This window comes from Gopherus evgoodei, chromosome 2 (genome assembly GCF_007399415.2).
Source record: "Gopherus evgoodei ecotype Sinaloan lineage chromosome 2, rGopEvg1_v1.p, whole genome shotgun sequence".
In the NCBI taxonomy this organism is placed as follows: Eukaryota; Metazoa; Chordata; order Testudines; family Testudinidae; genus Gopherus; species Gopherus evgoodei.
In genome coordinates, this window is record NC_044323.1 from 224076417 (window position 1) to 224095232 (window position 18816).

The window sequence follows — 18816 nt, forward strand, 5'->3', positions numbered from 1 at the left end:
AGACTAGAAAGTAGAAAGTACTTCTCCAAAGCTCAGAGGAAGCAGGCAGGCAGACAAAAGACTCAGAGACACAATTCCCTCCACCCAAAGTTGAAAAAATCCAGTTTCCTGATTGGTTCTCTGGTCAGGTGTTTCAGGTGAAAGAGACATTAACCCTTAGCTATCTGTTTATGACATAAGCCCTGGCAAAACAGTCTTCCACAAAGCCCAGGAGAGATAGAAGACTCATCTGCTGAGTGACAACATGCTCCAAGCATTGAGGGAGAGAAATCAGGACTGTGTGGGCAGATGTGTACTGGTAGTTGCATGAGGCATGCATTGGCCTGAGAGACAGGAGCACTGCCTGGGAGGAGCAAGAGGAGGCCACCACCATCCCAAGGCTCGTCTTTTCAGCTGCATGGGAACTGAACTCTGCTCCAGAGGGTGTGAGAGCTCTATCTGAATGGGGACTGTGCCAGTTCCACTGTTCTTAGGACATACAAAATTGAGTGTGAGATGTCAGCTGCCTCCCTGTTTCTCCTCCCTGTTCAGCCTTTCTACAAATGCCTTTTCCCACCCACTGTCCCAGTTCAGGGGCTGTGCAGCTTATTTATTGACACTGCTGCACATGCTCTATCATGTGCATCAGCTCCTTACTGCAAGAGCCAGGTCTCATGGTACAAGAGACATTGACTTTAGTGCTTGGACACAGGAAAAAAAATAGGTCTGGCTCAAGGAACATTTAGTTTGCAGCAAACAGAGGAGTGAATCTAGCCTGAACTAACCTCTGACAGTCTAACTGTTTATGTGCATCTCACTGATGTACATTAATAGTCTGCAAATGTGTTTTGATCTAGTCCTGTTTCAAAGAGGAGTAGATCAAAGATTTCTAATGAGCTGTTACTGGGTGTCAGCAAGGTGAGCACAAATACTTAGACTATGGCAGACTAGTGATGCCACTATCCAATTGTTTGTGTACACTAAGTGCAAAAAAACAGGCTTCAGTGCAAAAGGGGCAACTGCTGTGCCCAGTTTTTCTCTCTGTTGACCATTTATTTCATCCCACATCCAGGACTAATGTCATTAGGAATGACTCTAGTCTCACAGCCTGCAGCACCTCCTAGTCGTGTCTTTCTAGGGCCCTTTGGAGCCCTATTCTATCCTCTGTGCATGTTTGCTGCCCTCTCTGGTTTTTGGGTCACCACAGATTTGCTCATGATGACTTCACACCAAAGAACATGGTAAGGACACACAGCTGCTGTGGTTTGAGGATTTTTTAGTTCAGCTGGTAAGCCTAAGGAGCACTTGATCCTGGCTGCAACCAATCAAAGTATGTGGCTGTCTTTGTGATAGAGGCTTTGCCTTTAAGTCAGAAGCATGTGTCCAGATCTCAGGGTATGTCTATACTATAAAATTGGTAAATTTTATAGAAGTTGAGGTTTGGAAATTGATTTTATACAATTGATTGTGTACGTCCCCACTAAAAGCATTAAGTTGGTGGCATGCATCCTCAATACCATGGCTAGCATCGACTCACGGAGTGATGCACCGTGGGTAGCTATTCCCACAGAGTCTCCGCTGCCCATTGGAATTCTAGGTAAAGCTCCCAATGCCTGATGGGGCAAAAAACATTGTCATGGGTAGTTTTTGGGTACATGTCGTCAGTCTCCTGTCCCTCCCTCTGTGAAAGCAATGGCAGATAATTATTTCACGCCTTTTTTCCTGCATTACCCCTGCAGATGCCATAGCACGGCAAGCGTGGAGCCCATTCAGCTCCCCGCTGCTGTTGTGGGTATTGCAGACATCTTGCGCATTATCCTGCAGTATGTGCAGAACCTGTCTAAAAGACACCAGCACAAGGATGATTGTGAGGAGGACATGGTCACAGACATTCCTGAAAGCATGGACTGTGGTATTGGGATATCATGGCAGCAGTGGGGCTGGTTGATACAGTGGAATGCTGATTCTGGGCCTGGCAAACAAGCACAGACTGGTGGGACCGCATAGTGTTGCAGGTATGGGATGATTCACAGTGGCTGCAAAACTTTTGCAGGTGTAAGGCCACTTTCCTTGAACTTTGTGAATTGCTTTCCCCTGCCCTTAAGTGCAGGAATACCAAGATGAGAGCTGCCCTGACAGTTGAGAAGCGAGTGGCAATAGCCTGTGGAAGCTTGCAATGCATGCCTGCTACAGGTCACTTGGGAATTTGGAGTGGGCAAATGTACTGTGGGGACTGCTGTGATCCAAGTAGCCAATGCAATCACTGACATTCTGTTATCAAGGGTAGTGACTCTGGGAAATGTGCAGGTCAGACTAGATGGCTTTGCTGCAGTGGGGTTCCCTAACTGTGGTGGGGTAATAAAAGGAACACATATCCCTATCTTGGCACCGGACCACCTTGCCAACCAGTACATAAACCACAGAGGTACTTCTCAATGGTGCTGCAAGCACTGATGGATCACAAAGGACCTTTCACCGACATCAATGTGGGATGGCTGGGAAAGGTGCATGGTGCTTGCCTCTTTAGGAACTCTGAGCTGTTCAAGCAGCTGCAAGAAGGGACTTACTTCCCAGACCAGAAAATTACCATTGGGGATGTTGAAATGCCAATAGTTATCCTTGGGGACCAGGGCCGGCTCTAGCAATTTCGGCGCCCCAAGCATGGCAGCACGTCGCTCGGGACGCTCTGCTGCTTGCCGGTCCTGTGGCTCTGGTGGACCTCCCACAGGCCTTTCTGCGGAAGGTCCGATGGTCCCGTGCTTTGGTGGAGCTGCCGCAGGCGTGTCTGCGGGAGGTCCACCGGAGCCGCGGGACCAGCGGACCCTCCGCAGAAACGCCTGCAGCAAGTCTACCGAAGCTGCGGGACCAGCGGACCCTCCGCAGAAATGCCTGTGGGAGGTCCACCGGAGCTGCCTGCCACCCTCCCGGCAACTGGCAGAGCACCCCCCGTGGTGTGCCGCCCCAAGCACGTGCTTGGCGCACTGTGGCCTGGAGCCGGCCCTGTTGGGGACCCAGCCTACCCCTTGCTCTCATGGCTCATGAAGCTGTACACAGGCAACCTGGACAGTAGTAAGGAGCAGTTCAACTATATGCTGAGCAAGTGCAGAACAGTGGAAGAATGTGCCTTTGGATGTTTAAATGCTCACTGGCGCTGTTTGCTGACTAGATTAGACCTCAGCGCAACCAACATTCCCATTGTTATTGCTGCTTGCTGTGTGCTACATAATAGCTGTGAGAGTAAGGGGGAGATGTTTATGGCAGGGTGGGAGGTTGAGGCAAATCACCTGGCAGCCAATTTTTAGCAGCCAAACACCAGGGCAATCAGAAGAGCACAGCTAGGTGCACTGCGCAGCAGAGACACTTTGAAAACCAGTTTCATGACTGCTCAGGCTACGATGTTTCTCCTTGATGCAAACCCGCCCCCTTTGTTGATTTTAATTTCCTGTAAGCCAACCACCTTCCCTCCTTCAATCGCAGCTGGAAATAAAGTAACTATTGTTTTGAAACCATGTGTTCTTTCTTTATTAATTAAAAAAAAAGTGAGATAACTGACAAGATAGCCCGGGTAGGATGGGGGAGATGGGAAGGACACAGCCACATTGCTTATTGTAGCCACACTACAAATGAAATCTGTTTGAATGACAGCCTTCTGTTGCTTGGGCTGCCCTTCAGCCTCCTTCCCCTGCATTCTTGGCCATCTGGGTGAGGAGGATATTGGACTTGGGGAGGAGGGCAGGCAGTTATACAGTGGATGCGGGTGTGTGTGTGTGTGTGTGTGCTCTTGTTGGCTTTCCTGCAGCTCCACCAGATGCCTCATGATGTCTGTTTGCTCCCCCATTAGCCTCAGCATCACCTCCTGCCTCTTCTGATCGCGCTTACTTAATGCTTTGCTGACCTCCGCCACTGAATGCTTCCATTCATTCAGCTGTGCCCTATCAGTGCGGGAGGACTGCATGAGCTCGGAAAACATGTCATTGTGAGTGCATTCTTTTCACCTTCTAATCCACAATAACCTCAGGAACAGAGATGATGGGGGAGCATAGAAACATTTGCACCTGTGGGGGAATAAAAAGAGAGAGTAAAAGTTAAGATGATATACTTCTGAGAACAAAAGGGAGACTCTTTCACAGTGAACTATAAAGCTGGGGTGCTTTGCCGTGGAATTCTGGGATTCAGTCCTGCAAAGCCTTGGTGCATCAGATTGCCACCGACAAGAGCCCAGCCCCTCACTCTAACTGGCCATTAGATTGACTCGAGCTACAACAGACTGGTAACTATAAACATCAACTGACAGGACTCTGTGTGTGTGTGTGAGACTGTTCCCCTGAAAAGATCCCATGCGCTTTGTATGAGCATAACATCCTCGCTTCCTCCATATCCATATATCATTTCATACATGCTCTCTTTGTTCTTATTTATAGCCTTTCCCTCTTCTAGAATCAAACCTACGTGTTTCTGCCAGGAAGGTCTCGAAATTTCTCTCTTTCTCATTCCATATCTTTCAGACAGAAAAATATTATTTTTGATGTTCATTATTCATTCTTTCCATATGTTCAGACCATCTTAACTTTCCAATTATTATCCTGTTTGCAATTTAATTTTAAATTTTATATTATCTTCTTATCCTAACATTATTTACCCTGTTGATCAATGTTCTCTCGCACATATTTCTCAATAAAAGAATTCCCACTGCATTTATTTGGCTTTCATCCTAATCTCATAAATTAAGAATATACCAGGGTAATGGAATTTATATTATTTTTATGCCTAATTTACAGATGGTGAAGCGAGGCCCAATCAACATATTTATCAAGCAGAGACATCCGGTTGCTGAACACACAAGTAATTCTGAATCAGATGATGGCAATGTAAATGAAACCGAAGTATTGTCAACAAAAAGAATTTGTACTAGCTTTACTCGGAAATACGACTCCTCATACATTCAGTTCAGTTTTGTAGCCACGAATGATGGTGGAGTGTCAAAACCGCAGTGCGTTATTTGTGGCGATATGTTGGCTAATGACGCAATGAAGCCGTCAAAGCTCAAGAGGCATTTAAATACAAAACATAATGAAATTAGTTCAAAGCCGAAAGAGTTCTTTGAAAGAAAGCATGTTGATTTAAAAGACCATCAGAAACAGATGTTTGAAGTGTCACACATAAATACTTGTGCTTTGTGAGCTTCTTATAAAGTAGCGCTTTGCGTTGCTAAGGCTAAAAAGCCATACACAATTGGTGAGACACTAGTGATAGGCTGTATTAAAGATGTCTGCATGGAAATGCTGGGCCAGCCGGTGGCAAAGGAAGTGGCTCAGGTGCCACTTTCAAATGACACTATAGCTCAATGAATTCACGATCTGGCTCACGATATGGAAGATCAGCTCATAGGACAGATTAAATTAGCAAAATACTTTTCTTTGCAGCTTGATGAATGTACAGACATTGCTAATAGGCAATAATGATGGTGTATGTGTGCTTTGAACATGAGGGTGATTTGAAATAAGAGTTTTTGTTTTCTGCTTCACTACCAACAAAAGCAACCAGTTCTGAAGTGTTCAAGACTGTAAACGACTACATCGTTAACAAATGTGGATTGGATTTCAAGTTTTGTGTAGGTGTATGTTCTGATGGCGCTGCTGCAATGAAAGGACGGCATTCTGGAGTGGTTTCCCAGATTAAGGCACTTGCACCTGAATACAAGTTGACGCACTGCTTCCTTCACTGAGAAAGTCTTGCAACAAAAAAAATGTCAACAGAACTAAACAGTGTGCTCGGCGAAGTCAGAAAAATTGTGAACCATGTAAAGGCGAATGCTTTAAATTCGAGACTATTTGTTGCATGTGATGATATGGGAGCTGATCATAAACAGCTCCTATTGCATGCCGATGTACATTGGTTATAGAGGGGAAAAGTCCTGTCAAGAGTATTTGAGCTCCGAAATGAGCTTGCCGAGTTTCTTCAGGACAAAAAAACAAATTGGTCACAATTGTTCCAAGATGTGGATTGGATAGCCAAGCTGGCTTATTTGGCTGATATCTTTGCCATCTTTAATGATCTCAACACCTCCATGCAGGGAAGGATGACTTCGTGTCTTACAATGGCAGATAAGATCGATGGACAGAAATGAAAGCTAAAAACATGGAAGAGTCGAGTGTCAAGAGATTGTTATGACATGTTTCACAACTTAGCGAAAATCATTGCCGATGCAGGCGAAGACCTTGATGTTACATCTCTATGAAATGTCATCAGTGAACACTTGGCAAAATTGGCAGAATGGTTTGAGTTTTACTTTCTAGGAGAAGAAGATCCATGGAAAGGGACTGGATGGATCCAAAATCTATTTATTCTATTGAAAGATGACTTAATTCTCACTATGGAGGATAAATTATTGGAGCTGGCTTCTGATGGAAGATTGAAGATGAGTTTCGAAACTACAACATCGCTTGCCTCCTTTTGGCTAAAAGTGAAAGCAGAATATCCTGAGCTTATTGAAATTGCTCTGAAAACTCTTCTCCCATTTTCTTCAACATACCTCTGCGAGACTGGCTCCTCAACCATGAGTGTCATTAAGACAAAGTACAGAAACAATAAGGATAGTCATTCTCCATTGTGTGTGGCACTTTCCTCAATTGAACCACGACTGGATAAGCTGACAAAGAAAAAGCAGGCTCACCTTTCACATTAGTAAAGGTTAAGGTTTTAACATGCCTAATGTTAATAATTTTTTTTATAATATCTTTGTTAGAAGACTTTGCTGGTTTGATTTTTTAATTTTTTATTTGTTCTGTAATATTGTATTTGCTTACAAAATAAACATAAAATTAAAAAATGTCTGCCAACTTTTATTTTATTCATTATTTTCTTTCTGATATAAATTAATATTACTATGACTGTTCAAATAATATTTTCTTGGATGGTAAATGAATAATTTTATACTATCCGCACAGATGCACTGCCTTTCAGTTAGTCTTCAATGTATTTAAATGGGAACATCTCCGCATGTACACCACATTCCCATTCCAATGAATGCAGTGAAGAATGTTAGTTTTTCTGATCTGATGTGCTATGTGCCTATGCAAAACTATAGTAATATGGCACCAATATGGTACCAGTCCCTAGCACACTGGGGGAAAAAATTGTTGGTCTGCCACATCAGATAGTTTGAGAAGCACTGATCTAGTGGACAGTGGACTGGAGTGGGACACAGGACATATATGTTCCATTCCTGGCTCTGCTATTACCAGCTGTGTGACTTTAGGTAAATTACTTCCCCTCTCTGTACCTGTGTTTCCCCTCCCACCCTTTATCTGCCTCTTTGGGATAGGGACTGTCTCTCACTCTATAGTTGTGAAATGCCTTAACACAATGGGGCGCCAATCTATGCTGGGAATGCTAGATGCTATTGTAATGCAAATAAGTACTAATCTCTCTCCAGCCAGATTAGTGTATTGAGAGAGGCATGGTGCCAGCACAGGACTGGGAACCAGGAATATGCGAATGTTAATCCTGCCTCTGATATTCTGTTTTTGGGCAAATCATTTAAACACTCTTCTCCGTTTCTTGTAAAATATGATGAATAATAATTAATTATTTAACAGTACTTAATAGTGGGTGGAGGGGTGTGAGGATTACTTAGTTAATGCTTGTACAGTGCTTTTACATGGAACTTAATTTTCAGCCCAGCTTTAAGGGCTCAGTCCTTAAAATACTTATGCACGTGGAGTAGAACCATGGAGGAGAGTGGGACTACTCATAGATGAAGTTACTTACACATGTAAATGTTTCCCAGATCTTAGCCTAGATGTATTAAATACTATGTATTAATTTACACTGATTTTTCCGCTTTAATCATGCATAATATTTTGCATATATTTAAGGCCATAATTTTGGAGTTGCATGTTATCCATCTGAGGGTCTTTATAATTTAACAGGTGATGTACAATACTCCTGTTTTCTTCTTATTTCATATGTTGCAGCCTATTCATTTTGCCTGCATTATAAGCAAGTACTGACATCCTTATATTATAGAGGGGGGAATAGTGACATAGTAAAAAGAACAGAGAGAGTCACTGTCAGAGCTGTGATTAGAACTCATCTGTCCCTAGTATCTAGTCCTGTCCTCACACCTTTAGTCAAACCCATAAAACCATTTTTGTCTTTAGGCTCCTGATCTCTGGAGTCCATTTACACTAGCTTTATAATTCCAAGGAGGAAAATTGCTCATTTAAAAAAATATTACATGCATTGAGCTATTCAAAGTGTCTTTCACACCTTTGCACCATAAATTGAACATTTAAACAACGATGGTTTTTTTAAAATATATGCAGAACATTGTGATTGATATAGGATAGAAGGTCTCTTGGAGTGGGAAAGTGTGGGGAGTATTAAAACAGTTGGCTCCCATTTATCTGAACAGCCTGGGGGACATCTGAAACTTTTGGATAAAGGGGCACTCATATAAATGGAATTGCTATTTTGAATTGCAGATTCACTGGTATAGAAATAGAGGGAAATAAGGGAATAATGCTGATGTTTGCTTACTAGTTTGTACTTTAAAAAAGGGTAAAAAAATGAGTTTATTAAATCATCAAAATTGTATGGACATAAACTGCTGTTGCCATTGAAATGGAATTAGGGTTGAGTACTTGGTCAGAACCACTATGGAAATAAAAGGTTGTTGATTAGTCCTAGCAGGCACTGTGAGGCTAATTGGGAAGTTACTAGTGAGTAATTAAGTAACATAAGGCTATGGTGGAATCACACAGCTAGGATTTTCAGATAAAGGGAATTCAGAAAACTGGAATTATACTTCATGTCTGTGTTATTAAAAGGTGATCAATCATGGACAGCTCACGACTTTGTGTTTACTCTGTAGATATCTTTTGTAGCCAATCTCATAAATGTACCCTTCTTGATCAGCATTTGCAAAAATCTTAGTAGCACTTATTGACTGACAGTGGTTAGCATAATTACATTAATGTAGCCTATCTAATGTCATCAAATGTGATGTATGTGGCTACTTTGCAGTGAGTCTAGTGGTCAGATTGCATATTAGTTTCAGTGCCACATAGCTTGGGATCACTTTCTTTCATACCAGACAACTATTTTTATCTCTCTGGTGTATTGAAAACTGTGTTAAAATTGTAAGCTGTTTCTTTAAATTTCAGAGGGGTTTCCTGGTCCTTCTTGCAGACTAGAGGTCTCTGTAGAAAAGCATGCAATGCTGGGCTAGAAATAGTCAGCACACAGATTAGATTAAGATGAGGTGATTTGTGCCTCTGCTTTAGGGAACTGCCTGTTTTGTCTCCCTCTCTTTTGGGGTAGTTGTGTGTTATCATTCTGCATTCTAAGCCTCAAAGTAGTGTTACATTGCAACCTTCCAGAAAGAGTATTCATATTTTAATCTAACTTCTCTGTGTATATATTGTGAACATAGCAATCTCAGCAATGTTATTGTTATAGTACATGCAGACTTTTTAAAGCCAAGTTGAAGATTGTCCATGGATTCCACTTTCAAATGCCCAGGGCACTTTTTATTGTTAAAAAGAGATTTAAAAAAAGGATTATATGCAAAAGCTATGCAGATAAGTATTGAGCATAAGAGGGCTTTTTTTAGGAGGTAAACATTTATATTTAACTACAGATTCTTAAAAAGACTGTTTTCTTCTTTTAAGGCAACTCTGTGAAAGTTCAGTTGACTGTATTATGTGTAGAATTTTTTTCTTCCCTTTTAAATTAAATGCAGAGCTCAGTTAAGAGCGATCCATAATATTTTTTTCTCTCTCATTTCCAGATTTTTCACCTGCAGCTTCTAGTAACTTGTAAAAATATTAAGAAGACATTGGTAGTGACTCCAGAATTAAGCTTGCTTTGGGATTTGAACTCCATAATTCTGATTTACACTTAATCACTGGATTAAGTCTTCAAATCTGGCACAAGAACTCATCATAGTACAGGTGAATTTTCAATCTAATTTTAAATTCAATATTTTTCATCTCTTCCAAGATAAAATATTTTAAAATGTTTCCTTTGTGAAATGTTCCCTGTTTTCCTCAGATTTCTAGCTAAAGAACCAAAGTCATAAATGTCTTGAAAAACTCCAAAATTCTCTCTCTCTCTCTTTCTCTCACACACATACCCACACACACCCTTCTAACATACTGGCTGATTTTTTCCCTGTAGAATTAAGTGCATCTTGCATCCCTTTCTTCAGGATGACCTAATTGAATGATGCCAAGATTAGCCACTGAAATAGTCAAGCACCATCAGCTGCTTCATTTTCTGATGCTGCCAGCCTACCTTTCTGGTCCACCAGCTCTACTCAGTATAGACCCTGGGCAGACAGGGAGGTGTCATGGACAGCATAGGTATGGAGGGTCATCTAGAAAGCATGGAGAGAAGGAGATCAAGGTGATGATGCTCTTGTGAGGATATAAGGAGCACAGGGCTCAGCTGGGTAACAGAGACTGATGGGACTGTGAGCAGTCAGTGAAAGAATGTGAACACTACATGTAGGGGCTGATGTTGGCTGCTGCCATACAGGCAGACTGGAGTCTCTATGGTACAGCAGAAAGCATTACCTGGTGTTTCTGCAGAGATAAGTCAGTGGTACTTGTTCATCAGAGCATCCAGGATTCCCCATTGTACAGCCGAGACCTGGAAGTGCTAGTTCTTTAATACTGCTACATCAACTCCCGAATGCACAAGTTGGCAGCACTGGGACCAAGTAACGTGGGTGGGAGGGGGAGAGTCATGGGACAAAGCTAGGAATGTAATTGTGAGGCAGGGGGAGAAACCCAGAAATCTTGGGGATGTAGGTGAGGCCAACATGCCCTGCATCTTTCCCCCAGTTTTGCCGTTCTTAAGATGAAGAGAGACAGATTTTGAAAATAGATCAGGAGAAGATAAATATTTTGCTATAGAAGTGGATGGGGTGGGGTGGGGGGAAGGTGGGGGACCATGACCATGGAGAAGACAGAGAAATTTACAGATGGAGAGAGAGAGCAGGGAGAGCTGTGGATTTGGTTTCCATAATAACGCTCCTTTCCTCTCTATGCCTCCTTTTACATACCTACATTCATACTTCCCCTTTGGTGTTCCCATAAGGTTTCTAGGAAGTCTTTGCTCTTCACCCTTCCAAGCTGTAGTCCCAAAGTGGTGGATCTCCACAAGCCTGTCAGATCTTGTCTCCCCTCTAGTAAATAGGAAGATCACAAGAGGCAGAAGCTGCCTCATGAGTAGAGTTTATAGCTGCACTCTGGAGGCAGCTTCAGCAGCAAATCTCCAACATCCATCATAAAAAGAGGCATGGGGTTGGGAGGGAGGGAAATACATGCCACTGAAATAGTCTCAGGACAGAAACTATGAGCTTCACTCAGAAGGCAACTGTAGCCGGGTGTTTACCTGCTCCTGCCCTTCAGAGTGGAAAACAGTCCAGGAAAGGGCTGTGGCTGGGGCAAGAAGCCTGGGCTGATTAGGGAAGGTAGGCTCAGCTGTGACCAGGGGCGGCTCCAGGCCCCAGCACACCAAGCGCGTGCTTGGGGCGGCATGCTGCGGGGGGGCGCTCTGCTGGTCACTGGGAGGGCGGCAAGCAGGCTGCCTTCAGCGGCCTGCCTGCGGAGGGTCCACTGGTCCCACCTGTGGGAGGTTCACCGGAGCCGCGGGACCGGCGACCGGCAGAGCGTGCTTGGGGCAGTGAAATGTCTAGAGGTGCCCCTGGCTGTGACCAAGCCCCAGTCAGGCCCACCTGGCCCCTATAAAAGGCAGTGAGCCAGAGGCCCAGGCAATTTCCCTCTGGCTGTAGAGAGAGAAGGGCCTGGCTGCAGGAAGCTAGAGAAGGGTACCTGAGTGGATCAGGGCTGGGGAAAGGCAGAGGAGCTGGGGAGCTCCAGCCTGGAAAGCCCCAAGCTATGGCCTAGCACAAGGCCAACAGGTACTGGGGGTTGCAGAGGGCAGCCCAGGGGTAGGCAAAGGCAGCAGGTCCAAACCCAACCTTGCCAGTGATGAGTAGGCAGATACTGCAGTCTGCCCCTGGGTGTGGGGGCTAGATGATGACTGGCAGTAGCCTGATACTGAGGTGAGGTGGGGATAGTGGGTGAGGTTTCCTGAGGAGGAGAGACCCTGAGAGAAATGGTTTACTGCCATGAGGCAGCACCCCAGATAACAGGGCACCAGAGTCCAGAGAGGGACACGGGAGCCAAGTGGACAGGCAGATCATGGGGCTGCAGAGGGCACTCTGGAGCTGGAATGAGCTAATTCCTAGAAGTCACCAGCAGGAGGCGCTGCAGGGGTGAGCCTGCTCCTCTACAGCAACTTATTTCTATGATGAACCTCCTGTAATTTGCCACAGGGAAGATCTGATCTGACAGACCTGAGACGGCCGAACACTCTGGGACTACAACGAGAGAAGATGAAGACCTCTCGCAATCCCTGTAGATGGGGGGACATCTATCATTCCTGTTCCCAGCACAGCTAGTTCCCCCACATGGATGCTTACCCCCTCATACTACTCTATCATTCTGTTAACCTCTCCCAAGCCTCCCCAACAGGGCTATGTACCCTCAGGAGCAGGAGGGTGAGGGAGGGAATCAGGGATGTCTGTGTTAATGTCCTGGCATTTGAAGTACTACCCTTGCATAGCGTTATCAGCTTCATGTCATGTCAAATTTCCTCATTTCTAAGGCTTCCTATCACTGAAAAGTAAGGGAATGACTGGCAGCCAGAGCACTGAATGGGAGAAACAAGGCTCTGTGGACAATCTGGCATGAAGAGGAACTGCATGTTTCTGTACCGTGAAAGGCACTTGATTTGTTAATGCCAGAGCACTGTTGCCTTGGAGCACTGGGAAGCCAGAGCAGTAGCACTGGGGAAGATCTCCATGTAGAAGTAAGTGGTTGCATTTTGTTTGTTCAACAGCTTTGTGACTGGAATTTAAGGTACTCTGGTATCTTTCATGCAGGTGGAGGGAGGAGGAATGTGTGTTATGGGAAGGAAAAAGTGGTGAAGGTTAAATCTTAGTTCAAGAAGTTAAGTTAGGACTTAACTAGTGATTTCAAGACATTATTTTTGGTCCAATATGCACTTGAAAAACGTTAACTTTTTGTAATTGTTTTGATTACAGCAATATATATTAAGTACAGATGACCAAACATGGTATTCACCTTGGTTTTATACCTTAGCTATGGTTCTCTTTTGTCATTACAAGAAATCATATGCAGCCAAGTGCCATAATGATATTTCACTGTCCCTATTTTTGTAGGACTGCAAAATAACTGTGTTAAAGGGAAGCAAGAAAAAACAGAAACATAGAAAAGATAGTATTTAAATGGAGGCATGCTATTATTATCAATTCTGTTACTTGACTATAAAGATGGAGAATATATTCACTTATGCAGATTTAACTCTCCTCCCACCTAATTTCAGGAACACTTTCTCTATGAGAATTCCCTTCTCAGTATGCATAATCATATCATAGATTCACATATCTAATTCGCCCTAACTCCCCTGTGAATTACAAAAGTAATGTATGTACAGACTAGCCAAAATAAAGACTTCCCCAAAGAGACATATAGAGAATTTCTTGAGGCTTTGTCTTAAGGAAATGTCTCTTTAAATCCAGATATTTAAACTATGAATTGTCATGGGACAATAAATATTCTAGAAAATGTTTTTATATCACCAGTCACCACCTCTGTCAGATCTATCCTACCTAATCTAGAAGTATTTGCATTTCCATTATTTTCTCAGTCCATCCTTGTCGCACATTCTCTGACAAGGATGAACTGAAAAAAAATTAAACTCAGTAGGCCAAATGTGGTTCTCATATAAGTGGATGTAACTCTGCTGAAGACAATGAAGTCACACCTGCTCATACCAACGATGGATTTTGGCCCATATGTTCTTATGCGATTAACGTCTGTGGCTAATATTTTCAAAAACATTTAAGTGCCGTAACAGAAGAATAGAGCAAAATTATTTCTAGTGAAAAAATGTAGATTTGGCACCACAGAAATATTTTATATTTTCTAAATTGACATTGGTTTCACTGTTGTTTTTTTTTTTTTTGGTAAATTAAAACCTAAAAAATCTGGAAAAAAATGGAAACATTTTGTTCCAACATTTTCAAAAAGAAGTTTCATTTTTAGGCTTAAAACAAACATTTCTTTAAAAGACTCCTCCAATTTTATTTTACAAAATTAATCAAAAATATTTAAAAATGTTTGAAATCAAAACAAAACATTTACATTTGCAAAAAAATTGAATTTTTTTCAATTTTTCAGAATTGCCAATGAACTGAAAAATCCCTTATTTGCACAGTTTCACACAAGAGCTTGTCTCATTTTCAAAAGTGACTTAGGCACTTGATGGTCTAAGTCTCACTTACAGTCAATGGGACATCAGGATTTTAAATGCTTAAATCATTTCTGAAAATTTAATCTTATGTCTGAGATAGTACCAAAATCTGTGTGTAGACTTTGGAGTTTGTGGGCACTATGGTTGTTTACTCAAACAATTATGAAAATGAAAATTTCAGGTGAAATCTTAAAAAAAAAGAATAATTTAAACCATTTTCTTTTGAAAAATATTAGTAAATATTACAACCCCCTCCTCCTCCCTGGAATGTTTGAGTCCTCTGTGAAATATAGAGGTTTTAATCCTGCTTTAACAACAAATCAACACAATCTTAACTATGAAGTCTCTAATAATGCCTGCATAATAACAGTATGCACAACTGTTTTTCATGAATTCTATTTCTATTTCTTCCTCCCACCCCTAGTTTTATAAATGAACTCTTTCCATTTAAGGCACTTTCCTTTAAAAATGTCATTGATGTCATAAAAATATGCTTCATTGGAATGAATAATGATACACCTAAAACATCACAAGCCAAAACCACAGTGTCAAAAACTGTATGGCTGTCATTGAATAACTGTAAAAATGAGAGAGGGAAAATAATGTATATTTTTATCACACTTACATTTTGTTTTGTTACATACTACAGCTACTGAATGCTAACACCACACACAATTCATCAACTGTTATTTAAGAGCAAATATTTACTGAAAATACCACCTCTGGCAAGTATGCATATGCTTTCAGATAGCTTAATATTGATATTCAATTGTGGCTAATAACATTCTCATCAACTCAGTCACTCTGGAAGAGATTGAGAAACAAATGATGTTAACACGCTATATTTAATGTCTTGTTTTGATAGACTTTCTATGCAAAAAGATGAGAATTTTAGAAAGAATAAAGTAATTTAAAAGTATACTATAAAGTCTGAACCATCTTTGGTTTATAAGTTTTATAGATGTCCATCTGTTTCCATGAACAATATCTAGGCACAATTTATTTCTATATAACCTCCAGATAGTTATTTGGATTCATGGATTATGTGGACAATTTGAAGAGAAAGCGTCCCCACTAAGGATATTTTAGACTTGCAGCCTGGCTAGCTAGCCTGACCAAGCACTGGCTTCTGGCACTGACCAAGCTTTTTATGTTGCAAAAAGATCTAGCACCATGGAGAGTGCTCACCATGAGTAAACTGTTCGTACTAGATTTTCAAGGCAGCGGTGCGTCTGACTGGCAATTGCTTCCATAATTACACAAACCATTGCAATTGTTCCACGTCGGGCCTGAGCCAAAGGCTACGGAAATGTACTGACGTAAGGACTTCAGATGTAAGGACTTCAGATCAAGCCCATAAACATTTCAGCAAGCAGTGCTTTAGACTCTAAAACCGTCCATTTAAGCAAGAACAAATGGGCAGTTCTGTGATTATGGCCATCAGTTAAATGGTCAAGGGTGCACAGATTAGGTACCTAGTGTGCAGCTGAACTTTGGTGACATATTATCAGAAAAGTTGCAAAATTCAACAAAGAAATCACTATGCATTACAGATTTCACTCTACTAGGTTATAACATGTAAAGTCTACAGAATTATTGGGGGGTTTTGCCATAAATTGAACCTAATTCAGACAGCTTTTTAATTTTCTATTCTGACCTTATTAAATGTAGAGAACTTTCAGCTTTTCTCTCTCAAGTGGTGATATGCTGTCTGTATCTTACATAAGGTATTTGGTGCCAGTCCCATTGCATCTAGATGCCCATTAGCCTTCCTCAAATAAAGTCATCAGCAAAGGGGAGCACAGTATCAGTGGTCATTCAATATAAGCTAAATTATAAGTACAATAATTTATTCCATAGAAAAAAACTACATTAAAAGAACATTATCGAGGTTGCAAAGCCACACACTCAAAAGTGAGGGAATGCCAACCTTAATTTACCCCATTTGTGTATACTCATTATGATAACTGTGTTATATACTACTTTTTTTTAGAGGGCCCTTACCTCTTTCAGGGCACAGAATGGTATTTACTCTGTGAGCAGCTAGTCAATATTTCTAATCATTGTTCAGTCGTTGGCCCCATGACTTACTTACTGCACGCTATTGAAAATCTACTCTGAAGACATAATTACTAATTTCCTCTTGGACTTCTCTATGGTGCTCATCATTAGAGTATTTACCAAGTATCAGAGGGGTAGCCCTGTTAGTCTGGATCTGTAAAAGCAGCAAAGACATGCATCCAATGAAGTGGGTATTCATCCATGAAAGCTCATGCTCCAATACGTCTGTTAGTTTATAAGTTGCCACAGGACTCTTTGCTGCTTTTAGAGTATTTGTGTGCTTCACAAACGTTAGTGAATTAATTTTCACAACGCTGTGAGGTACATGGGTGGTATTATGCCCATTTTACAGATTTGGAATAGAGGCACAGAGTGATTCAAATAAAAAATATCTGCTAATTTTGGGTGCCCACAAGGCTGGCTCTACTGTTTTTGCAGCCCCAAGCAGAGCACCGAATTGCCTCTGCAGACGGCGGGAGCAGTCCGTGTGCCATTAAGGTGGCATGCGCGCTACTTTACTTTCCCCTCAGCCTCGAACTGCTCCTGCCTCCGCTCTCCCAGGCTGGCTGGGGCACTTAGTGTGGATCCCAACGCATGCCACTGAACTGCTAGGACCAAGCTGGAGCTCCCCGCGACAAACTCTTGGAACCACCCCCACCCGACCCGCTCTGTGCCATTGCAATTTGTCCGACCAGCACACCCAGCCATGGGAGGAACGTTCCAGCTTCAGGAAGGGCTGGCCTGGAATGGGGCAGGGAGTAGTACACTGCCCCCAGGGGGAGCTACGCAGGGGTAACACATGTCCCCCATCCCTCCCCCATCAGGCCCAGACCGCCCAAGGGGACGCCTCTCCCTGGCCGGGCTGACCCATTACTCTGCAAGGCTGCTGTGGGTTGGCCCCAGCCGGCTGCCCACAAGCGCTGCCCAAGTTACACTGGACTCCGGCACTCTGCCGACTGAGCTGCAGCCCAGCGCTGGTGCATGTGGAGTGTCCGCGCTCCTATCTCCACAGGCCCTGCTCGGCCCGCTGGGGATGGCTTGGGAGGCGCCGGTTCTGAACCTGGCCCCAGACACCCCTGGGCTGGACACTTGCAACTGGCTATGGCAGGAGTATTGTGCTAGGTGTGGGCAGTCCATGTGCCTTTAGAGCAGCACGTGTGTTTCTGTCGTGGTGGCAATTCGATGGCAGCTTTTGTCTTCAGCTAGAAGATAGAAGCTGCACCGCTGTGGACAGCTGAACTTAGAAGCTGCCGCTGAATTGCTGCTGCCACGGAAACGCGTGTGCCACCCTAAGGGCACACGGACTGCCCCTGCTGTCCACGGTGGCAATTCGGTGCGCTGCTTGGGGGCAAAAACACAGGGACTGCTGCCCCTTGTAGACTGCTACCCCAAGCACCTGCTTGGGATGCTGGTGCTGGAATGCCCAAGTGGAGATACCTGTGACCCAATTTTCTGAGTATTTAGTATTATATTGCACTGTGTTTATTCAAAACACAGCTTTGAGAAAGGCACTGGGTGTCTGAGGTGGCTGTACCTTCTCCTCTCCAATTAAGCTGTCCCCCACAGCACCAGCAGCCCAGGTACCCCTCCAGACAGGGAGAGAAAGCCAATGAGTCAGGGGAACTGGCTTCAGCACACACACATTGCTCCTCCCCCAAATATAGCGCTCAAACTATGCTTATGGAGGGGATGCAACTGTCCCTGGAGCTCCACCTCAGCCCTCACTGTCCTTTAGGCAGTGTTTAAATCCTCAGCTCATCCATGCCCCATCACAGCAGAGTGTGATGCCCCCAGTGCCCAGGCCACCCGACAGATTGCTCTGCAGTGCCACTGGAGGGGGCTGTTCCCAGGTATCTGCTCCGGGCAGCACTTGGGCTGCAGCTTCTCAGTCTTTCCTACCTGCGGCAGCTGGGACGGGATTTTGCAACTTTTGTTCACAGATGGTGGCAGATGTGGTGCTGAAGTGTAGCAAGATTTAGCAGCCTCTCTCTCACCTCTCCCTCTGACTGCCCTGCACAGTGCACCATGCCACAGAACCCAGTATCCCCAGGGGGTACACCCTCTACCTTCTCTACAGCCTGGGATCACCTACCCCAGAGGATACATCCTCTACAGACAGGGATCTCCTGGACACATCCAGTTTCCAATCTGCCATCTCTTGAAGACACGACTAGAGTCCCCCATGCTCTTGGGCCTTTTCCCTTCCAAGGACATTTCCCTGTTCTAGTTTAAACTGCATGGAAGAAGCAAAGCATGGCTGCACCCCTCACTATGTACATCCTCTCTCCGGAGCCCAGGGCATGACAACCTTCTCCCTCTACTCTCTGGTGAAACAGATACCTTCCCTCAAGACCATGGCAGTGAGCAGCCCCCTTGGCTGGGGCATGTGTGCAACTCTCACATTGCCAGAAAGGTGACTCCTGA

At 43.5% G+C, this 18816-nt stretch overlaps 1 pseudogene; it reads left to right on the plus strand.

Moving 5' to 3' along the window:
* Positions 1-4757: 4757 nt before the first annotated feature.
* On the plus strand, positions 4758-6664 carry LOC115645048 (annotated as a pseudogene).
* The last annotated feature ends 12152 nt before the right edge of the window (positions 6665-18816 follow it).